This window comes from Heterocephalus glaber, unplaced genomic scaffold, assembly GCF_053883595.1.
Source record: "Heterocephalus glaber isolate CG9 unplaced genomic scaffold, H.glaber_assembly_v1.0 deba00000347, whole genome shotgun sequence".
NCBI classification, from domain to species: Eukaryota; Metazoa; Chordata; class Mammalia; order Rodentia; family Bathyergidae; genus Heterocephalus; species Heterocephalus glaber.
In genome coordinates, this window is record NW_028258143.1 from 50531645 (window position 1) to 50556510 (window position 24866).

Here is a 24866-nt window from a genome sequence, read left to right on the forward strand (position 1 = left end):
AAAAATGCTGAGAAATGGAAAAAATGGAAATAAAGTCTTTGTAAATAGGGAAGGGTGGACGGCATGAAGGGAGGGCTAGGAAATGGGGAAAAAATAAGAACCAAGATGCATTATGTAAAGGTACCATTCCCAATGAGAAATGTAATTGTGTTGTATACCTACAATGTACCAACAGAAGAAATTAATACAAAAAAAAAAAAAGAATGCAGAAATATCTGGTGTAAGGCGTAGTTAATACCCCTAGGCCTAAGGAGAATACCCAGGAAGGAAGAAAAGTACCTTTGATCAAGGCTGACCACCTTCAATCAAGGCCATAGTGTAGCACATTGTATAAGTGAGATATTTACTAAAATGCCACAAGGTCAGACTGGCATGACAAGCAGGAAGTCATACATGGGAGTGCCAGCAAAACTCTTGGGAAGGTACCTTTGGGGTGCTAGAAAAATTTGTTAGCAGGTATACAAGATTTCTTGCACATCACTGTTATGGTTTAGATCTAAAATCTCCCCACAAAAGTCTCATATATTCAGAGGTGGAGCTTTTGAAAGGTGATTAGATCATGGAGTACTACACTCACAGGGGACTGAATAATCTGTTGATGAGTTCATGGCTGATGCTGTTAGGAGGTAGGGCCTGGGAGGACATACAGTGGTACCTTGGTTCTTGAACTTGATTCTTTCCACAGTTTGGTTGCAAACTGAGTTGGATGAGAAACAAATCAAATTCAATGGTTAGGTTCAATGTTGACCTCATGGGGAAATATGGTTTAGTACTTATAAAGTTCAGTTTGTGACCAGAATCATGGAGAGAATTGAGTTCGTGAACCAAGATGCCACTTGTTCCCAGCTCCTCCATGCACCCTCTGCTTCCTAGTAGCCATGAAGTCAACAGCTTTCCTCCTCTAGGCCCTCTTGCCATGATGTTTCTGCCTTAGAGCCAGGCAACCATGGACTACAACTTCTGAAATGATGAGCCAAAATAAACTTCTCCTTTAAATTGTTGGTGTCCAGTATTTTGCCCTAGTAACAAGAAAGTGACGAATATAACCACTGTGAAGGAAGCTGCCTGCAGGCAGGGAAACATGCTTGCATTCAGTGAAACAACAAAAATGATCATGGGAGTCAGGAAGGAAAGGTACTTCCTCTTGCAATATCCTCCACACTTTCTTTCACTGTATTGTCCCCACATCTTGTACTGAAAAAAAGCCTAGGCTTGTAACAGCTATAAGAGGAGAACTATTTCTAGGATCCACCTCCAGTTGTCCATAAAAGGCAAAAACTGATACTGGTATTTGGCATACACATGCATACTGTAGTCTTTTGTTTTAGTTTTTCATTCCTAGGCTAGGCACTTCTTGGCCCAATGGAATCTTAAGATTTCTTCTTTCAACTCTTGGAAATTTGTTTTTATGCCTTCACTTGTGATACATTTACTTTCATTTTCTAGGTTACATCTCTTGTAAGTTACATCTCTTGGATTGATCTACATTTCTCATCTTTTCACACATATTTCTTTATCTTACCCAATCAAGGATATGTCCTTAACTCTATTATCCACCTTTTTTTAAGACAGTAACTTTCCCATTTCTCTTCCACCCCTGGTAACCACCATTCTAATACTCACTTTTATAGACTTGACTATCTTAGATGCCTCATGTAAGTGGATCATACAGTATTTGTCTTTTTTGTGTCTGACTTATTTCATTTAGCACAATGTCCTCAAAGTCTAGCCACACTGTTATATATTATAGAATTTTCTTCTAGGTGCAATAGTATTCTATATTAGGTATATATTACATGTGCTTTATCTATGTATCTGTCAATAAACATGAGTTGTTTCCAAATCTAGGCTATGTTGAATAATGTTTCAATGTAGGTGTAAAAAATCTCTTTAAGATCCTGTTTTCTATTATTTTAGAGATATACTCAGAGGTGGGATCACATGGTAGCTCTATTTTTAGTTTTTTGAGGAACTTTTATACTGTTTTCCATAGTAGCTGCACATTTTGCATTCCCACCAACAGTGTGCCAAGGTTCTAATTTCTCCACATCCTTGCTAGCACTTGTTAAAAATAGTGACACAAGGTGGTATCTCATTGTGATTTTCACCAATGGCTAGTGTTGAGAATTTTCTCAAGGCCTGGTGGTCGTTTGTATATATCCAAATTTTGTAATTAAATTATTTTGTAGAAATTATTTATAATTTTGCAAGAGTCATTTCTTTCTTTTTAAAAAAATATTCTTTTATTGGTACATTTTACATATACAATATAATGACATTCATCATTAGAAATTTGCACCTTTACATAGTCTCTCTTGGTTCTTATCTTTCCCCCTTCCCCTGCCCTCCCTTCAAACCCTCTATCCCTCCCTATTTACAAAGACTTTGTTTCCATTTTTCCATTTTCTCATATTAATCCCATTCCCTTCTTTCTTTTGCTTTACCCCTCTCCTTTCCAGTTCCCCTTTGCCCCTTTTCTTCCTATTTCACATTACCTATTATACCTTTTAGTCCTCATTTACACTTTCAGTTTCTCACACTAGAGAAACTATTCGGTATTTATACATGTGTGTCCTATTTATTTCACTTAAGAGTATCACCTCAATGTGCATCCACTTAGCTAAAAATGTCTCTAATTTCTCATTCTTAATGGCTGAGTAGCACTCCATTTTATAAAAAAACAACATTTTCGTTATCCTGTCTCCAGTTGATGGGCATTTGGGCTGCTTCCAAGTTTTAGCTATTACAAATTGTGCTGCTATGAACATGGGTGCACATATATCACTGTGGTATGATTCTTTTAATTCCTTGGGGAAGATCCCCAGCAGTGGAATAGAGGGGTCAAGTGGGACTTCCAGTCCCAGTTCTTTGAGGTATCTCCATACTGATTTCCACAGTGGTTGCACCAGTCTACACTCCCACCAGCAGTGGAGTAGGGCTCCTCTTTCCCCACAGCCCCGCCAGCATTTGTTATTGGTTGATTTCATGAGAGCAGCCATTCTTTCTGGTGTGAGGTGGAATCTCAGCATTGTTTTCATTTGCATCTCTTGATTGACCAGTGATGTTGAACATTTTTTAATATGCTTATTTGCTATTTCTACTTCTTTGTGTGAGAAATGTCTGTTCATTTCAGATGCCCATTTTCGGACTGGGTCTTTAAATTTGAGAGGTCTGCTAAGATTCATTAAGTTCTGCATAGATTCGAGATAGTAGACCTTTGAGGAACAGCGGGTGAAGATTTTTTTCCCACATTGTGGATTGTCTTTTCACACTGTTGGTGGTTTCTCTTGCTGTGCAAAAGCTTTTTAATAGGAAGAGATCCCACTTGTTGATTGTTTGTGCTAGTGCACGGGCAACTGAGGTTTTGTTCATAAAATCTTTTCCTACACCCATGTCTTCAAGAGTTCTACCCAACCTCCGTTCCAACTGGTTCAGAGTTTCTATTTTAATATTTAGATCTTTAATCCATTTTGATTTTAGCACTATTCATAACACCCAAGTTATGGAATCAGCCTAGGTACCTATCAACAGATGGATTATTTAAAATGGTAAACATACACAATGGAATTCTATTCAGCCATAAAGAAAATGAAATGAATCATGTGATTTACAGAAAAATGTATGGAACTGAAGGTCATCATGTTAAGTGATATAAATCAGACACAGAAAGACAAGTATCACATGTTTTCTCTCATATAGAAACTAAAAAGAAAGGAAAAAAAAAAAGGCCTGAAAGTGCAAAAGGTACTGTTAAGGAAGGGAACATTCGTAGAGAGTAGACATATGAGGGCTGGGGATTTAGCTCACTGGTTCTGGCGCCTGCCGCACTAGTGCAAGGTCCTGAGTTCGATCCCTGGTACCAAAAAAAAAAAAAAAAGAGAGAGAGAGTAGACATGCGATTAAAGGAAGGTACGAAAATTTCAGTGAAATCCACCATTTTATACAATTAATATGAGTTAATATTTATCATTTAAAACTTCTTTTTTTCGGTACCAGGGACTGAACTCAGGACCTTGCACTTGGAAGGCAGATGAGGCACCACTGAGCTAAGTCCCTGGCCCTAAAACATTTTTGTTTGTTTGCTTTTTGGTACCAGGGATGGAACTTGGGTCCCTGCGCTTGCGAGGCAGGTGGCAGAACCACTGAGCTAAATCCCCGGCCCCCTAAAACATTTTTAAAAGAGTAAAGCAATAGGAACTTTGCTTCCAGCTAAGATGGAATAATAGGAGACTCATATTCTAATTTGAAAAAACTTTAAAATAAGTTTTTTTAATTAACCAAGAGTTCTCAAGATACTAGACATCTAACAACAAAAGAAAGTGATTCCTAAAAGACTAGAAAGAAAAAAGCAAGCTGTATGAGACACCAACTTGTACCTGGAGAAATTTTTTATGTTACAGCCCAGGGAAGAGGAAATTAGAAATAACCCAAATGTCTCACCAGGTGAATGAATAAATTGTGGTATATCCATGCGTTGAAATATTACTTGCCCATTAAAGGCAGTGAACTATTGACACATGTAATAACAACAATAAATCTAAAATGATGCTGAGCAAAAAAAAAAAGCCATACAAAAAGGATTACATACTATATAATTCCATTCATATAAAATTGTAGAAATTTCAGACTTAAACATAGTAGCAGAAGGCAGAACAGTGTTTAGGGATGAAAGGAAAAGCAGGGTTTTTTAAATAAAAGGAATGAGAGGTATGATGGGTACTTCAGTGGTCTTGATGGTAGTGATGGGTGGGCATATACATATGTCAATGGAAAAGGTGATAACGTATGAATATAGTAGGTTTACATTTAGCTGCATAGTAATCATCCTTCACTGTGGGGGACCCCTTTGTACCACAATGAAGAGGCTGTGCTCTAGTGCATCCTTGTTCACAAGAACTGCCCTAATTTTCTTCAGAAAGTACATTTACAATCTCTAGAGTGATTCCTACTCTTCTTCTTCCTCCTCCTTCCTCTTTCACTATCTCCCTTTTCTTCTCCATCTTATCTCTAGACTTAGGAATTTGTGTTACCTTGAGGTCTTAAGTCTTCCCTAGACTAGCTATAGTGAAGAATAGGCTGACACCACCATTTACCTTAGGAACTCTTCATAACCTAGGGCCACTAGGCAGTTAGCAAAAGATTGGATGGAAGATAAAGATGGTTGTGGAGAGGGTTAGAGAGATATCTTTAATTAAGGCTTGAAAAAAATCCTCAGTCTATGAAAGGAAGTGCTCATTTATTAGATACCTTCCTAGAAGAATGTGAGCTGAAGCAGGATCAAAGGGCCTCAGTACAGGTTTGGAGAAAGCAATCAACTAAACTACAATGAGTGTAAATTGACACAGATTGGAAATAGTAACAAAGTGTGAAGTTCTGATGAAATAAAGAATCATACTATAATGCCCATGGAAAAGGTTGAGTGACATTATGAGTTGAAAAGGAGAAACTGCAAAGCCCAAATGTGTCAGTGTGGCAATGTACTGTCTCCTGTGTTACTCAGAGATCTCGGTTAATCATAGCAAGAACCCTGATGAAGTCCCACCTACATGGCAGCCAACCTTCTCATTTTATTAAAGTGATTTTTTAAGCATAATGAACTGTTTTTTAAAATCACTACATCACATATATACTGGGTTTTTTTTTTTTTGGTACTGGGGATCGAACTCGGGCCCTTGCACTTGCACAGCAGGCAGTGTAACCACTGAGCTAAATCCCTGGACCTATACTGGTATTTAAATTCATTCACACATCAAGAATTGGAAGACAATCATCTCTACAATAACAATGTTTTAGCTCTAAGCTCCCTCTACTGTCTCCAAAATAATAAACAAATATTTTATGGTTCTTCTGACTGGTGCAAAAATTTATGAAAGCTAAACAAACACAATCTTGGGCAATAATAAAGGAAATGCTTTCTTATGATAATCAGGAAGCTCAATATTTGGAGAAAGGGGATAAAAGCATAAACCAACTCATGAAGTATTTTTATAGATGGAATCACAAGAAGTTGCCCATTATTTGCCCATTTGTTATCTACAAATGGCAATTTATATGGCTTGACCTAATATGTAAAAATTAAATTGTCAATGAATAGTAGGGAGGTATGCATCCATGTCCATACACATGTGTGTTATGGGGATGGTTATTGCTTTTAATGATTCCTGTTATGAAATTCCCTAAATGCACTAGTTAATTATATATTTCTTGACCAAAACTAAGTATAGGAGCTTGCTGAGTCCAGTAACTTTTAGGACTCTGTGTATTGTAACTTGGGTTTGAAAAGATAGAAATCTACCTACAGGTTTGTAAATGTAAAGATACAAAATACTTCATAACAGAAGATAAATAAAACAAATGTAGGAAAGCCATATGTTTACAAGAAGAAAGCTGGAAATAAAATACTGTAGTTAACATTTTAACTGTGAGAAGAGGAAGTAGGGCAATTTGCATAGACTTCAAACAACCTCATACTATTGAGAAAACCAGCAAATCCTGGAAAGAATTAGAAGTATAAGCCAAAGTCAATACACTTCAAAAACGCTTGGTGATTCTCAGCAACTAACAAGAAAGCATCTTCTGCGTAAGTTCACACTTTGCACAAAATAAATATTAATTCTCTTGTTGGTATTATTCCAAAAAGTTAATATTTTACAGTTCAGAATTTTAGTTTAAATTTGCCTTTGAAGCTTCAAGAATGCCTTTTGAAGTTATGTTTTCATAGTTACTAGGAATTTCAGTGTAGGAATGAAAGATGCCATCAAAGAGTTATTTACAATAATGTTCATCCAAACCTTATTTTTTACAGTTACTCTTCACCACTTATGTCTTTTGCCTAGCACAGTGTCTCCTATTACTAAGCGCCCCCCAAATACTTTCCAGACAATTAATTACAAAAGAAAAGCTGGAAATTTCAAAATTGGAAACTGGTTGAATAAATTATAAATTATGGTTTCCATATATTATATAATATTATATAGACCCTAAAATGTTTTGAAGACCTAAAAGACATTGAGGAAATGTTCAAGAGAAAATGATAAGCTAGAAGGAATGCTAGCTATACGTATTACTTCAAATACATTTGTTATTAAAATGCACTAAAATGGACTACAAGGAAAAATAGAATTGGTGACTGAGATTACTACTGGATGGAGGAATTCTAGGTGTTTTTTTTTTCATTGTGTCCATCATGAATATGTATATTTTTTGGTTTTGGTTTTTGGCTTTTTTTAATACCTCTAGGCTCTGATGTGTTATTTTTATAATCAGAAAACACTAACAGTTACTTATGCATTTTTATATCATGTTCTGCTAACATCTAGATCTGTAATAAAACTTTTAAAGTGACAGAGTTGGGCTGGGTTCAGTGGTAGAGCTCCTGCCTAGCATACATGAGGCCCTGGGTTTCATCCCTAGCACCACCAAAACAAAACTTGATGAAGTATGATGAAAGGTAGTTGTTGTGGGGTGATTCAATATTTTCATAAGAACATTTGGCTTTCTCCTCCCCATCTTGTCAGAACAAACCCTCACTAGATAGATACTTTTAGTAATTTCAGTGCTCTGAATGCACAGGCCAGAGCTACTATGTATTTTACTTTTGAATATTATACCAATAACAACTTCTGTACATAAGTTGCAGAGACAGGTGAATTATTTCTCATGTTACACAAATAAAGATGAAATGTAATCATTTTTTATCAAAGAGAAAAAAAAATAACCACTGTAATTTTGAATAGGCGCTGGGCCAGGTATTTTACCTAAATGATCTTTAATCCCTACAGCTACCCTGAAATTAGGTGTTTTTATTCACATGAATAATACAGTAGGAGTAATAATAATACCTAAAGGTTATTGTTCAGACATCACGTGCCAGTCTGTGTGGCAAGGGGCTTGACTTATTTTCTCTTGGCCATGTTCTGAGCTACAGGAATGAGTAGTACACTCATCCATGCTGTGCATACAAAGACCGTGATGTCCAAAGAGGAAGCCAGGTCTGTCTACACACTTCCTGCAAGGAGACCATAGTTCTCTAAAGTCACTAATCTATTTTTGCCCCTTCTTTCAGGAGCAATAAACAAAAATTGAAAACCCTGCATTCTATAAATCAACTTGAATTTTTCTTTTGAATGGAAGATGGGCAGGAAAAGAAAGTTTAATCTGTTCAAACTGATAGTGCCTTATACTTTCTTGGAGTAGGACAATGGGAATAGCCAGTCAGCCCCTACTTAATTATCAGTACTAAGCAGATTCAACAAAATTAATGTTCAAAAGACGTTAATAAAGAAATATAATGAATTACCTTTGCCTTGTTTTTAAATAGAAAGTCTTTGATCAAACTTAAGACATCAGCTATATAAGGATGTTGCCATGACTGAGAGCTTTGCTGTGTGTGCCCTTATCAAACCAGGGATGTATCTGTCCAGGGATTCACTGAATTCTGTTTTTGTTTTTGTTTTTGTTTTCTGGTACCAGGGATGGAACTTAGGACCTTGCACTTGTGAGGTAGGTGTGGTGCCACTGAGCTAAATCCCCAGCCCTCACTGAATTATTTAAACTTCTATTCTGATTTTTTTTTTCCTTTGCCCAACTATCATCCTATTATATACAGATGAGCTAGGTAGAAATATTATAGGCAGTCAGATAGGGCCAGGTCCTGGAGAGAGTCAGGACAAAGGTGAAACACACTGTAGCTGCACCAGAGGCACCGGGCCTCAAGATAAAGACAAGATGACCAGACCTACATACTTCCTCAATGAAAAAACACTGGGCCTAATGAAGTCTAGATAGACATCAATCACCCCAGTGGGTGACCAGAGACCTCTGGACCCACCACTTCCTAAGAGAATCTTTGTTTTTTCCATCCACACTTGTCATGTGATTTGTTTCCCAATTGGACCACCATTACCTAAGTGACTATACTTATAACCTTATTGGATGTTCATGGCTCTGGCCCACTTTGTACCCATGTGGGTTTCACCCCATAAAACTCCTCTGTAAAGTGGCGTTACTCAGGGTACCCACTCAGGTCCCCTTCCTGCCCCTTAGGAGCTTTCCTATCAATAAATATCTTCCTACTCTTAACCCCTGATTTCTAGAGAACAAGAACTGGGCATCATACAGTTAACAGGTTAAGAGATATAACATTTCATATTTCATCTTCGGAATTATTTCCTGTAACAATCCTAGTTTATAAGAGATGTGGAGAATTTCAAAATAACTAAATTTTTGTATATTCTTAAGCTTAGGGAGTAAAATAATAATGCTAAATAATTGCCATAATTAAGCATCTTTTACATAGCAAAAATTACATATTTTTATCATTTGAAGTTCAGCACCATCCATGAAGGTACCCAGAGGTTACACAATTCCACAGGTTAAATAGCCATTATACCTAGTATGTGGCTACTGTGTGAAATTCGAATCCAGATTTAATTTCAACAAAAGGCCTTCCTTCAGAACACATTGCCTAGCAACAAGAAAGACTACTTCCTGCATCCCAAATTGGGATTCTTTCCTAAAAGACAATTTGTGGAACAATTAGAATTTTCTAACACAAAAGCTCTCCTGTCCTCTTTTGTAACCAAAGCAGTTTTTTAAGCAATGACATTTCCCAAAGCTAAAGGAATTTGGCCCAGGCTGGTAGGACAGTTGAGCCTCCGGTTGTAACCTTTTGGGTAGTATTTCTGGGCTAACTGGCTCACAGAGGCCCCTGGGAAACCCATAATCTTCCTGGGGTGACCACATGTTGGGAAACCATGTTCTTCTAGGGACATCTGTTCATCTACATCCAGGGACATTCATCCCTCTTGTTTTAGTCACCTTCCTGGGGGACCTTTGCTGGAACAAAATAACCTACATCTGCAACTTGAGGAAAGGTTTGTTTTGGCTCACAGTTTGTAGAGGTTTCAGTCCATAGCTCTGGCTGGCTCCAAGGCAGGGCAGCATTGTAGAAGAGCTTGGAGGATACAGGGCTGCTCACCTCACGGTGATCAGAAAGCAGAGCCGAGGGGGCAGCAGCGAAGGGCGGTGCGCCATTCTTGGCCATGCCCACAATGCTCCGCCTCTTCTGTCCAGAAGGAACCCACCTTGTAACAGCAAGTCAGCTGTACAGCCCCTGTAATTCAATCACCTCTCATTAGACCCACCTTTGAGCGCCCGAGGCTTTAGGGGTACATCTAGATATAAACTATAACACCTCCCAACTCAAAACACCTTTTACTCCCTAAGTTTAAAACACCCTGCCTCTTTCCCTCTAGCCCCTAGAATCAGAATCAGGAATAGACACCGACATTCCAATCCCCCCGCCTCACTTCGGTCCCTCCGAGAGTAACCAAGCCGCGTCCTCCGGTCTGTCCGAGGCTGTGTGCCGGAGATTTGCTACCCTGGGTGGGATCTCTGTCCCCGCGCCCGCTCGTCCCGCCCTCTCCGTAGCTCTCAGAGTTTACCCGGCCACCGCCCCGCCCTTCTCGCCCTTCTCGCCCCGCCCCTCCGCCTCTCTCTCCCCGCCCCTTCGCTCCTGCTCCGCCCCTTCGCTCCTGCTCCGCCTCGTCGTGGCTCCTTTGGCCCCAGTAGTAAGCGATCCTGTCTCCATGACGACGACGCGTCCCTGCCTCCCAGCTCCGGACCCAGAGATTGGCGAGCCCCGCAGGCCTTCAGTGTCCGCCCTTCGGGTGATTGGCTTGAGGGGACCACATCTCGTAAGAAGCGCTGAGGGGACTGCGGGTCTCCTCTCCCCGCTCCCGCCTGCGTGATCTCTGACACCCTCAGGCCCAGCTCCTGAACCCTCAAACTTCCCGGCTTCTGCGGGTGCCAGCTTGGTGTCCCGTGGCTGCCGAGAGGCAGCCCCAGAAGGTAAGATCCCCACGGCTGGAGTGACCCCCTCCCCCGCCACCACCATGTATTGGCACTGAAGGAGGCAGGTCTGTGTTTTCGTGGGTGTGCAAGGTAACTGGGAGGGTCTGGCAGGCGTGTCTACAGCGCACTGCTCTGACCTGAGGATTTGCACGCGCTGTCTGCCACATCTGCACAACGAAAATAGCCGGTTCCGTCCGGGGGCTTCCTGCTCCCTCGTCGGCCCTCGTCATGGCCCCCAATTCTTGTAGTTATTTTTGGAAACAGTTTAATGGCTTATAGTGGTGAGCACCCACTGGCTGTAAAGACATCACTGCTCACGAGATGTAAGTTGTTTGGCAGTAAAAATGTCTGCGGAATTTGAAAATCCTGGACCTCGCTTTCATCTCCTATAAAATGAAGGGTTCAGTCAAGTCACCTCTAGGGTCCAGTCTGAATGACTCCCAAGTAGTCTTTTGACTACTCCAACTTTTCTAAACTGTGCCCCGATAGCATTTAAAGTAACACACGGCATAATGATCAATTTATCACTTGGCCCAGGTGAACTGTTAAAGCAGTTCTATCTCAAAAGAGCTTCTGGAAGTTGATTTTAAAAAATAAATCTGAAAAAGACACTAAAAATGTCTTTTTGTTTCATTTTTCAAAAACCAAATACAGTGATCCCAAAATCCAATTTGTTTGGGGAATTTTGCTAATTGAAATTTTGTTTTTTTTTTTTATCTCCACAAAGCAACAACAGAGCACTGCTTTTTAAGTGTTAAAGAGTTTACCAGACCTGAATTTCAACACCTTTGTAGGAATTCTGCCACACCTCCAAATTCCAGAGCTTCCTACTGGACCACCGATTAAGTTACAACCTCAGTGCTTTCTCCCCTTTCTTTGCTCTGTGTGGCACTTCAAACTAACTTCATCAGTGAGTACACCTGCAGGATGGTCTTACTAGGCTGTAGGTAATAACAATAGTGATAGGAGGAGGAGGCAGTGTTGTAATTGTAATTCTAGTAAGAGATATGTGCTATTATTATTATTTATTATCAGTGATGATTTTAACCTGCACAATATCTCTCTTGAGCTTACTCTTCCCTTTTCAATGGGATAGAACAACATGCATTCAAATTATCTACAGACATCTCTAAGTATGCTCCTCCTGGTTTACCCTCATCCTAGCCACCCAAAGTAAGAAGCTTCAAATTCTTTCTTCTCCCTCACTTCACTGCCCAGGGACTGTCTTTCCCATTTTGTACATCATTATCTTTTCCCTGAACTAGAGTTTGGAAATTTTGTTTCTGTAAAGGGCCAGATAGCAAATATTTTAGACACCACCAGCCATACGATCTTTGTTGAAACCATTATAGCTTGGAAACTACAAACCAATGGACAAATCCATCTACATTCCAATAAAATTTCATTTACAAAAGTAGACAGTGAATCATACTTGGCCTGTTTGCTGTAGTTCTTAGCTATCTCCCTGGCTAGTCCTTGACTAGTCTCTCTTGGCTTCACCCTCCACTGAATTTCCTTTCTTAGGTAGGTCTATTGTGTGATTCCCCTTAAAAGCTTTAGTTTAGTTTACATTGTCTGTGGTTAAAGCCCTAAATATTTAGCATGTGGCAACTAATGACTCTTATAATTTGTCCCACATACATTTCCAACTTCATCTACTGCCATTTTCTAAGAACCCACAGCTGGACTACTCTCCTATTATTAACTGTCTACTTGGTCCTAACCTGGCTACATGCCATCTTCACTGTGCAGCTTGACTCAGTCTTGCTTCCCATAGTAATTTTGGATGTCCAGTCTTATGATATTCCAAGATTGTGAGTGTGATGCTAGTGATTTACTCAACCATAGCAAGTGTAACTATTTCTCACTCTGTGGGCTTATGGATTATGTTAATTCTAGATCTTATCACATGTGTGTTCACTTTTTTTGGTTTTCAAACAGTAGGAGGCATTTTAATATAGGTCTCTTTTGGTTTCAAGTAACCAAAAAATCACCTTATTTCAGGAGACAGAGAAAGAAATTAATTGGCTCTTGGTAAAGGCTAGGTTAAGCAGGAAACAGGGATTCAAACTTCAGTAAGGATGTGTATGAGAATATCTCATTTTCTTTCCCTCTCTCTCTCTGCCTTCTTCCCTCTCCCAGCTCCCCCTCATGTCTTCATTTCTCATTACTGAGTCTTCTATATATTCTGCTTCACTCATAGGCCATTTTTTTCCCTAGAGGCTAGAATCATGAGTGCTGGGAGGTCTAACATTCTCCCAACTTTATAACAATTCCACTTGGAAATGACTCAGGGAAAGGTTGTGATGAACTTAGACTAGGTCATCGGCATACACACTTGTCACTGTGTTAGCTTATGAACCACCATGACCCATCTGTTCTGGGGACAGTACTACCCTGTAGTCAGGTAAGCAGGATCTGTTAACCAATGCAGTGTTTTGTATTGAGGTTGGGTAGGTTCATCTACAAATCAGGAGGTAGGGTCTGTAGGTGGATAATACCTTATTCAAGGTACTCGTAGAAAATAATGATACTTGAAGGTATGCAAGAAACCCAGAAAACAGGTCTCAGAGCTGGATTCTGAACTGGAAGAGGTTCCAGGGCAACTTGTGGATTGGACTCTTTCTCTGTCTTTCCAGTTGTCTCCACTGCCTGCTAACTCTCTTTGGCTCAGCCCACAAACCCAAAAGAATTTGTTTGATCCTGGTAATCACCATGATCTCAGTTTAGTCAGCATGGAAAAATCACATGATAGCCCCTTAGAAGGAAGCACTAGGTGTGCTACTTTGAAGCTTGATTTGTACCTTATATGTAGGAAGCTCTCCAGACCTTAGCACAGACATCTGATACATAGTAGATTCCCATCATAAGTTCTTTTCTATTTTGGATTTGTTGCTGGGGATTGAACCCAGGTACTTGCCCATACTAAGCAAAAACTTTAACCCTATGCTACAACCCAGGCCAAATGTTTGTTTTAAACAGACATTGACTGTTGCATGAATATTGGAGATTATCATAATTGTTGCCCCACTTGCCACAGGAACTGTTGGAAGACCTCAGGAAAGTAAACCCATGTTCCAAAAGCCAAAGGGTACATTTGGTGAAGAATCAAAGGGATAATTAAATGATGTGATATTAATGTTAACAAGGGCTGCTGCACACGCCTTACTGAGGTCCCGAGTCACACGGAACATGCAGAATCAGACCACGCCCCGGCAACAATGCACTGGATCCCCACCCCCGCTCCTCTATACAGCCACCTGGTTCCACATTACAAAGACGCAGAGGACACCAGACCACCAGACCACGGTACTGAATCCCGCTGCTCCCGGCCCAGAGGTAGGGGCTTCTGAGCTGCCGTCCCACTGCTCTTGGTCCAGAGGAAGGGGCTTCCTGGCCACCATCCCACCCACTGCTCCGAGCCCACAGGATAGGGCTTTTGGGCCACCTTCTGTCCCGCCACTCCTGGCCCAGAGGAAGGGGCTTCCCGGCCACCAACCATCCCTTCCACTGCTCCCAGCCCACAGGAAAGGGCTTTTTGGGTCACCATCCCTACCGTTGCTCGCGGCCCCATCCCACCTCATCCAGCTCAGAGGAGATAATCCGTGCAGGCGCTAACAGCCCCCCGCCCCAGTCGAAATGAGAAAACACATAAATAAGTCTCAAAACCAGACTTCCAGATCACCTGCAGCAACCCCAAAGGGAAATGAGATGGAACACTCTCATACTCAACCACCTGGATCCACTGAACTGGCAACAAAAGGGGATCTGGAAAAAATGAAATCAGAAATAATTTCTCAGATAACAGGAGAAATGGTGCCCCTAGTGCAAAACATGATTAATAAATCTAGAGAGGAGCTAAGGAACATGATGGAATCCCAACATAAGAAACAAATGGAATCCATAAAACAGATGCAAATAGATTTCCAGGACATGAAAAACTCCATTGAAAGTCTACACAGCAGAATGAGCCAATGTGAGGACAGAATTTCAGATATAGAAGATAAGATTGCAATTAGTGACCAGGAAAAGAAAAATTGCTTCAAAATTATAAGGGAACATGAGAAATCAATCCAGCAGCTGCTAGATGATGCAAAGAAGAATAACATAAGACTGATTGGGCTCAATGAAGAGACAGGAGAGAGTACAGATGACATAAAAAATCTCTTCACAGAAGTAATGGCAGAAAACTTCCCAAGCAGGGGAAAAGAGCTTGACATACAGATAAGTGAAGCATATAGGACTCCAAATAGGCTTGATCAAAAAAAATCTACACATAGGCATATAATTGTTAAGATTCCAGAAACTCAACAGAAGAACAAAGTTCTCCAAGCAGTCAGAGAAAAGAAACAAGTCACATACAAAGGAAAGCCCATCAGAATCACAGCAGACTTCTCAACACAAACCATCAAGGCAAGAAGAGCTTGGAGTGACATATTCCAAGCCCTAAAAGAAAACAGCCTCCAACCCAGATTGATGTACCCTGCAAAACTATCTTTCAAAATGGATGGAGAATTAAGATACTTTCATGACAAAGAGCACCTTAGGAACTTTGTGAATAGCAAACCAGCACTCCAAAGAATTTTACACAATAGCCTAGGAACAGACATTGAGGATCACAACCCCAGGAAGCAAAGCAGAATGAACCCATCTGGCATGACAAGAAATTAAATGTAAAGGGGGAGAACCCAACAAAGAGAAAAAGTCATGGCAATGACAAGTCAATACATTTCAGTTATAACCATCAATGTTAATGGTCTCAGTTCACCAATCAAAAGAAATAGACTGGCAGAATGGGTCAAGAAGCAAAATCCAACAATATGCTGCATACAAGAAACACACTTCATTCAAAAGGAAACTCATAGACTGAAAGTTAAAGGGTGGAAAACAATACTGCATGTGACAGGAACCTGAAAAAAAGCAGGAGTAGCTATCCTCTTTGCAGATCAAGTAGATTTCAAACCAACACTGATTAGGAGAGATGAAGGACACTACATCCTTGTAAAGAGAAGAATCCAAGAGGAAGAGATGACAATCATAAATATCTATGCACCAAACACTAATGTGCCCAACTATATAAAACAAATACTAACGGACATGAAAAGTCATATATGCACTAATACAGTTGTAGTGGGGGACCTCAACACCCCACTGTCACAAATAGATAGATCAACTAGACAAAAAATAAGTAATGAAATACTAGAACTCAATTGAACTCTTGAACAAATAAACTTAACAGATGTTTACAGAGTCTTCCATCCCACAAAATCAGAATACACATTCTTCTCAGCTGCACATGGATCATTCTCCAAAATAGACCACATAATCACACATAGAACATGTTTAAGTAAGTGCAAAGGAATTGAAGTTATCCCCTGTATATTATCAGACCATAGTGTGATGAAATTGAAGATCCATAGCAAAAGAAACCGAGAAAATTTCATAAACACGTGGAAATTGAACAACACACTTCTGAATAACCAATGGGTCACAGAGGAAGTTAAAGAAGAAATCAGACAGTTCCTTCAATTAAATGACAATGACAATAAAACATATCGGAATCAATGGGACACAATGAAAGCAGTCTTACGAGGGAAATTCATAGCAGTGAATACACATATTAGGAAAACAGAACAAGCCCAATTAAACAACCTGATGCTGAACCTCAACCTTCTAGAAAAAGAAGAACAGGACAACCCCAGAGCTCATACAAGGGAGGAAATTATAAAGATCAGAGGAGAAATCAATGCAATGGAGACTAAGAGAACAATACAAAACATCAATGAAGCCAAGAGTTGGTTCTTCGAAAGAATCAACAAAATTGATAAACCCTTAACCAACCTTATCAGAAAAAGGAAAGAAAAGGCCCAAATCCATGCAATTAGGAATGAAAAGTTTGAAATGACAACAGACCCAGCAGAAATCCAGAGGATCATCAATACCTACTTCCAGAACCTATGCGCCAATAAGATGGACAACACAGAAATGGACAGATTCCTAGATACATATGAATTACCAAAGTTGGATGAAAAAGACCTAAAAATTCTGAACAACCCAATATCAACCAATGAAATTGAAAATGTAATTAAAAACTTACCAACTAAGAAAAGCCTGGGCCCTGATGGCTTCACTACTGAATTCTACAAGACATTTAGAGAGGAACTGCTGCCACTGCTGTTTAAACTCTTCAATGAAATTGAAAGGGAAGCAATACTCCCAAATTCATTCCTGGAAGCAAGCATCACATTGTTCCCCAAAGCAGAGAAAGACCCAACCGAGAAGGAGAACTATAGGCCAATCTCACTAATGAACATAGATGCAAAAATCCTTAATAAGATACTGGCAAACAGAATGCAGAAGATCATCAAGAAGATCATACACCCTGATCAAGTGGGATTCATCCCAGGGATGCAGGGATGGTTCAATATATGAAAATCAGTCAATGTAATACACTATATCAATAGAGCCAAGGACAAAAACCATATGATTATTTCCATAGACACAGAAAAAGCATTTGACAAAATCCAACATGCATTTATGATAAAAACCCTACAAAAAATTGGAATAGATAGTCTCTACCTCAAACTGATAGAAGCCATCTATGAAAAACCAATAGCCAATATCATACTAAATGATCAAAAACTGAAATCCTTCACACTAAAATCAGGAACAAGACAAGGATGTCCACTATCACCACTCTTGTTCAATATAGTTCTGGAAACATTGGCCGTGGCAATTAGACAGAAAGAAATAAAAGGAATAAAGATAGAAAATGAAGAAGTCAAATTGTCATTATTTGCAGATGACATGATACTCTCTATAGAAGACCCCAAGAACTCCACCAAAAGTCTTCTAGACTTAATAACCAAATTCAATAGAGTAGCTGGTTACAAAGTCAACACACAAAAATCAATAGCTTTCCTCTACACCAATGACAGACTCACTGAGAGAGAAATAGGGCAAATAATTCCTTTCACAATAGCATCCAAAAAGCTGAAATACCTAGGAATCATCCTAACAAAAGAAATCAAAGACCTCTTCTCTGAAAACTATGGCACTCTGAAAAGAGAGATTGAAGATGATATCAGAAAATGGACAGACATCCCCTGCTCCTGGGTAGGAAGGATTAATAGAGTGAAAATGGCCATACTTCCAAAACTGCTATATAGATTTAATGCAATTCCAATTGAGATCCCAGCACCATACTTCATAGACCTTGAGAAAACAATCCAAAAATTCATTTGGAACAAGAAGAGACCCAGAATAGCAAAAGCAATTCTAGGTAACAGAGACATGGCAGGGGGTATCACAATCCCCAACCTGCAACTCTACTACAAAGCTACTGTGATAAAAACATCATGGTACTGGCAAAGAAACAGACCTGAGGACCAGTGGAACAGATTAGAAGATGCGGAAACAATGCCAGACACACTCAGCCATCTCATCTTCAATAAAGTAGCCAAGCACCCTCACTGGAGGAAAGATAGCCTCTTTAATAAATGGTGCTGGAAAAACTGGGCTTCAACTTGCCAAAGATTAAAACTAGACTGGTATCTCTCACCATGCACTAAACTAAAATCAAAATGGATTAAAGATCTAAATATTAAAATAGAAACTCTGAACCAATTAGAACAGAGGTTAGGTAGAACCCTTGAAGACATCGGTGTAGGAAAAGATTTTATGAACAAAACCTCAGTTTCCCGTGAACTAGCACAAACAATCAACAAATGGGATCTCTTCTTATTAAAAGGCTTCTGCACAGCAAGAGAAACCACCAGCAGTGTGAAGAGACAACTCACAATGTGGGGAAAAAATCTTCACCTGCTCTTCCTCAGACAAAGGTCTACTATCTCGAATCTCTAAAGAACTTAAAAAACCTCCCAAATTTAAAGACCCAATCCAAAAATGGGCATCTGAAATGAACAGACATTTCTCAGACAAGGAAGTAGAAATAGCAAATAAATACGTGAAAAAATGTTCAACATCACTGGTCATTTGAGAGATGCAAATGAAAACAACGCTGAGATTCCATTTCACTCCAGAAAGAATGGCTGCTATCATGAAATCAACCAATAGCAAATGCTGGCGGGGCTGTGGGGAAAGAGGAACCCTGCTCCACTGCTGGTGGAAGTGTAGACTGTTGTAACCACTGTGGAAATCAGTATAGAGATGTTTCAAAGAACTAGGACTGGAAGTCCCATTTGACCCTGTTATTCCACTGCTGAGGATATTCCCCAAAGAATTAAAAGAATCATACCACAGTGATATATGTGTGCCCATGTTCATAGCAGCACAGTTTGTGATAGCTAAAACTTGGAAACAGCCCAAATGCGCATCAACTGGAGACTGGATAAAGAAAATGTAGTTTTTTAATAAAATGGAGTACTACTCAGCCATAAAAAATGAAAAATTAGAGACATTTATAGCTAAGTAAATGCACATTGAGGTGATACTCTTAAGTGAAATAAATACGACACACATGTATAAATACTGCATAGTTTCTCTGGTGTGAGAAACTGAAAGTGTAAATAAGGACTAAATGTATAATAGGTAATGTGAAATAGGAAGAAAAGGGGCAAAGGGGAAGGAAGTGGGAGGGCTAGGGGAAAGGATAGAAGGGAATGGGATTAATATGAGAAAATGGAAAAATAGGAACAAAATCTTTGTAAATAGGGAGGACTGGAGGGGTTGAAGGGAGGGCTGGGCAAGGGTGAAAAATAAGAACCAAGAGAGACTATGTAAAGGTGCAAATTTCCAATCATGAATGTCATTATATTGTATACCTAAAATGTACCAATGATTAGAATGAATAATTGATAATGTAAAATAGGAAGAAAAGGTCCAAAGGGGTAGGGGTAGTTGGGAGGCAGGGGAAAGGAGAGAAGGGAAAGGAAAAATGCTGAGAAATGGAAAAAATGGAAATAAAGTCTTTGTAAATAGGGAAGGGTGGAGGGGGTGAAGGGAGGGCTAGGAATGGGGAAAAAATAAAAACCAAGATGCATTATGTAAAGGTACAATTTCCAGTGAGAAATGTAATTGTTTTGTATATCTACAATGTACCAATAAAAGAATTTAATAAAAAAAAAATGTTAACAAGGGCTGGGGATTTAGCTCAGTGGTTCCACCACCTGCCTTGCAAGTGCAAGGACCTGAGTTTGATCTCCGTTATCAAAAAAAAAAAAAAAGTTAACCACATCAATAGTGATGAATATAAAGTATGTATCTGCAGACCATTCTTTCTGGGTACCATGACTCTATCGTGAACAGGTACCAAGGAGAGGAAAAGTAAGGTAGCCCAAGTTCAACATAATGTTTGCATGCTTGTAAGAGATGGATAAACATAGAGATACAAATGGTATTGCAAAGTTTAAATCATCTTTGTCTTTTAAAAAAATAATGTATTTTATATTGTTCATAGTGCAAGAAGTACCAATGAATATAAAGCAAAATACCCCTCCTACCCTCTCCTCCAGCCATCTCTTTATGAGTCAGTAAATATCACTTTCTTTTCTGAAAACATTTCCTTTCAGATATTTTCTGCATGTTGGTAGTTCTTTTCTAAAATGCATATTACCTTTACCTTATTAGCTATTCCTTATCTGCTCAGCTTATAGGTTGCTGCTTTAATTTTACTTGCTTTCTGAATTATTGCTTTTCCCATGCAGCTCATGATCTTTGTAAACAAATATAAGTAGTTTAGTGCTTCTGTGCTTTTAAATTAATGAATTAAAAGCCTTCACAGCTAGTCAAATGTTTGTCTCAATCACTATAAAGCCCTCTATGTCTCCCTAAGCAATCTTAACTTGCCTCATAGACACCTTCCCAGCTTTCCCTTTAGATAAAACATCAACTTGTTTCTACAAGTGTCCCAGATGTGTGCCAGGCTCTGTGCTAAGCATGTTATCCAGATTACCCCCATTTGATCCTATGATAGTCCAAGGCATTTAGTACCACTGTGATCCTCATTTTTCAAATGAAAAAACTGAAAGTTCAAGTAGTTAAGCAACTTTCCCAAACTCACCTGAGAAATGACAGAACTGCCACGTTGAATCCAGTCTCTTTTTACCAAGAGCCCCAGCTCTTGAGTATTACTCCATTACACCTCCTAAGGAATTCAACTTAAGAAGGAAATTAAGTGGGCATTTCCCAGATAATGATAAGCCGGGCTGAGCAGAGGCTGGGTCTTCATCAAGTGCTGGATTTTCCTTTCACCAGGTAAAAATGGGAAAAGAGGTATAGGCACTGGTATTGCATCCAGGTAAGTGTGTACTGTTGCAATCCACGAAGATCCTAGAGCTAGAAAGAAAGGATGGCCCTAAATAAGGCAGTGTTCTACATGTTCTGTGATCCACAGGATTATAGAAATCCATGGAGCAAAAATATCTAGCAAGAGATGTAATTTAGATTTCTTTTGTTAAAGCCTGTTTAGTTCATTATGTGGGGACCATTAGAGGAGGATGTAGAACATGACCTGGGTGGCTGATGGCTATGTATTTACCAAAAACTTATCATAGGCTATGTAATTGAGGAAGCTAGCCCTTGTGAAACTGTAACATGCACTTGCTATAAGATCCTAGCCCCCTGACCTTTTCCTCAACCCAGAAACAAAGGCTAAGACCCTGATTGGCCTAGATTACACCAATCAGTGAAACAGTTATTCTTAGAAACCAGCTCACCTTTGTAAGTGTGGGTACTGTACAGTGGTCCTCTGACCCTTGGGAAATTCAGTTGAATTCCCCTTACCTTGTAGCATACTGTTGCAAGGTAGCTAATTCTCCCACATTCACACAGTAAATAAACTTTTGCTTCACATTACTTTCATTTCTGACTTCCTCATACTTTGATGGCCAGACTTCTGTATTCTCTGCAGGGGGCCTTCAGCTCTAAGCCAGTCTTGCTCTACTTCTTCATTCTTCGCTGGAATGAGTGGAAATGAGGGACCCTGAGATTCCCAGGGGAGACAGGAGGTCGTTGAAGACCCCTGGCCCCTCAAAGATCACCCATCTGATACAACAATTACTGCCTTTTTTGCCTTAGAGAATCAGTAAAATGTCTTCTTTATCCTAAAGATACCTTACTTTTCTGAAAATCTTTAGCTTCTCTGTGAGCTTCTTAGAGGATAATCAAATTAATAACACAATTAATGTCTGGTTTGGTTAGGGTTCCCCAGAAAGCAAAGCCTAAGATAGAAGTCTAGATCTAGAGTTCAACTTATGTAAAACCAAAGAGGTAACAGAATTGGAGGCTTATTTAATACAGCACTGTTCCTCAGTGAAAAATCATAGTTGTAGCCCTATTTACTATTTACCTGAACTCCAAGGTGGGATGGGAAGAAAAGAAAGGGTTAATTTCTGTAGATTTGTAAACCAATTTCATAATTTGGAAGGAGGTTTAACAGTTAAAATGGAATTAATGCTCAAATTACAGAAACAAAATACTATGCATGCTTAATAGCCTGACAAATTTCCATTTCATTTATATTTTAAATTTATATGGGTGTTTAGAGACTTCTGAAATAAATATTTTGGGTTTGCAGGAATTCTCTATACAAGACAGATGCTATAAAGGTAAGAGTATATAATTTTTTTATAATGCTTTGGGTCTATTTTATCATCAATTTATATGGTTTAAAAATAATTTCCTTTTGGGCCGGGGATTTAGCTCAGTGGTTCCAGCGCCTGCCTCGCAAACACAAGGTCCCAAGTTCAATGCCTGATACCAAAAAAAAAAAAACCAAAACTGCCTTTTAGCCTAGTTAATAGAAATGTTTGTATCGAGGCTCGTAATATATTACAGTACTTCAAATACCTCAAGCTAAAGTAATGCTATTTTTTTATTGCTGTTTCTATTTTAGGCACCCACACCTAGACATCATGGCAGATTGTTAACGTTTGATCCAAAGGGTAAATGATTTATTATTTAGAATGCATTTGAGCATGATTTTGTCTTAAATATGAATTAAGAATAATTTGGAATGGTTGAATGTGATTGCATAATTTAAAAATTAAATCCTCGGGGCGAGGATAGGAGGGGGCGGGACCGAGCGCTGGTGGAGGAGAGCGCGGCCGAGAACCTGGAGGGAGGGAAAGGAGGAAGAGGGAGGCAGGTAGGCTGGCGGGCGCGGAGGTCGGGGACTGAAGCAGCAGAGGCCGGGGACTGAAGCAGCAGAGGCAGGCGAGAACCCGGCCGCCGCTCCGTGCGGTTGCTGCGCGGGCTTCTGGAGGGGCGGCCGCTCAGCCGGCTGAGGGGAAGCGGCACCGGCGGCGCTGGCGCTGCTGCTTGGGGGCGGGGGGCCGGAGCGGCGAGAAGGGGGTCGCTGCGGAGCGTCCTCCCAGCCGCGCTCTTCGCGCCGCTCTCCGGCCCGGTGGGCTCCTCCCGGCGTCTCCCTAGCCTCCGGGGCCCCGCTCCCCGCCCCCCGCGGTATGTCTTGATCCCGAGCGGCGGGTTTCATGGGGCTCCTTAGGATTATGATGCCGCCCAAGTTGCAGCTGCTGGCGGTGGTGGCTTTCGCGGTGGCTTTACCCTTGATGGGAACCCTCAAGCCGAACCTTCAGGGCCTGTACTTCCCAGTTCACCAGGGCTAGGAGAACAGTCCAAGGAGCGGGAAGGCACCTACGAGTCTCTCTGAAGAAGGCAGAGCAAAACTGGCCTTAGGAAACTAAATTGAGGTCGGCGTCGGAGTCGGGGTCAGCGGCGGGGTCCGGGTCCCCATCCTCCTCCCTGCGGCTGTGCGTGACCGGATCTCCTACGCCTTCAGGCCGTCCATGACAACCAGATCCTCATCGTCATTGGCGAGACCGGGTCTGGGAAGACCACACAGATCTTGTGGCCCAGTACCTGGCCGAGGCTGGCTACACATCCTGGGGCAAGATCGGCTGCACCCAGCCCCAGCACCTGGCCTCCATGTATGTGGCCAAGCGGGTGTCCGAGGAGTTTGGCTGCTGCCTGGGGCAGGAGGTGGGCTACACCATCCGTTTCGGGGACTGTACCAGCCCCGAGACCGTCATCAAGTACATGATGGATGGCATGCTGCTGCGCGAGTGCCTGATCGACCCCGACCTGACACAGTATGCCATCATCATGCTGGACGAGGCGCACGAACAGATGATCCACACCGACGTGCTCTTCGGGCTGCTGAAGAAGGTGACATCCTGGTCTTCCTGACTGGGCAGGAAGAGATCGACACGGCCTGCGAGATCCTGTATGAGAGGATGAAGTCACTGGGCCCCGACATCCCCGAGCTGATCATCCTGCCCGTGTACTCCGCCCTGCCCAGTGAGATGCAGACCCACATCTTCGACCCAGCCCCGCCGGGCATCTGGAAGGTCGTGATTGCCACCAACATTACGGAGACCTCGCTGACCATTGACGGCATCTACTACGTGGCGGACCCCAGCTTCGTGACGCAGAAGGTCTACAACTCCAAGATGGGCATCGACGAGCTGGTGGTGAAGCCCATCTCCCAGGGCTGATGGCATCGGTTATGAAGAGGAAGGTGGCCCAGAAGCTTGCTGCTCAGAAGGCTTTGACAGGCGCGTTCCCGAAAGTGTGCATCGTGGCTCTGGGGTGGAACTCAGGACCTTGTGCTTGTGAGACAGTTGCAGCACAACTGAGCTACATGGCCAGCCGTGCAGTGCTTTCTCTGAAGCTTTGCTCATTGTATCCCAGGGCGTTGTGGTTCTTGGAGAATAAAAATTGCCCCTGCCTTCTGATCTGAAGTATCTACTGGTCCCATGGTCTCCGTCCCGGGTTCGAACTCCCTTTGAAACTGTGAAGTCATCACAGTGGGGATGTCTATGAAGCCCGAATCTGATGGAGAGGAGTGAGTTCTGAAACATGGAACCCTTACCAAGTTCAGAGCAAATGGCAACACTGTGGAAGAAATCGCCTTCAGATGTGCTCTCCTGCCTCCACCCCACCTGGTCTTTATTTTGCTTGGAAGCAGTGCAGGCAAGGGGAGGAAGACTCACTCTGTGTTTCAGGTGGAGGGGGAAGAGCTCCAGTTGCCAGGG

General features: G+C 41.1%; 1 protein-coding gene and 1 long non-coding RNA gene across 9 annotated transcripts in view; one reads left to right on the top strand and one right to left on the bottom strand.

Annotated features, from left to right (window-relative positions):
• Positions 1-10469, bottom strand: part of LOC110344464 (uncharacterized) — a 51636-nt gene extending 41167 nt beyond the window's left edge. For all 3 annotated transcript variants that reach the window (XR_015446969.1, XR_002387055.2, XR_002387054.2), the window contains exons 1-2: positions 10311-10469; positions 9980-10114 (exon numbers count right to left, since the gene is read on the bottom strand). This is a non-coding gene — a long non-coding RNA (uncharacterized LOC110344464). The remainder of the gene's footprint in view (positions 1-9979; positions 10115-10310) is intronic.
• Positions 10470-10559: 90 nt separating this feature from the next.
• Positions 10560-24866, top strand: part of Erich2 (glutamate rich 2) — a 47617-nt gene continuing 33310 nt past the window's right edge. For 3 of the 6 annotated variants that reach the window (XM_021238601.2, XM_021238603.2, XM_021238606.2), the window contains exons 1-3: positions 10560-10851; positions 22391-22421; positions 22709-22757. The gene's annotated coding sequence lies outside the window, so the exon portion shown is untranslated. The remainder of the gene's footprint in view (positions 10852-22390; positions 22422-22708; positions 22758-24866) is intronic. The other 3 variants (XM_021238602.2, XM_021238605.2, XM_087200160.1) reach the window with 1 other exon arrangement.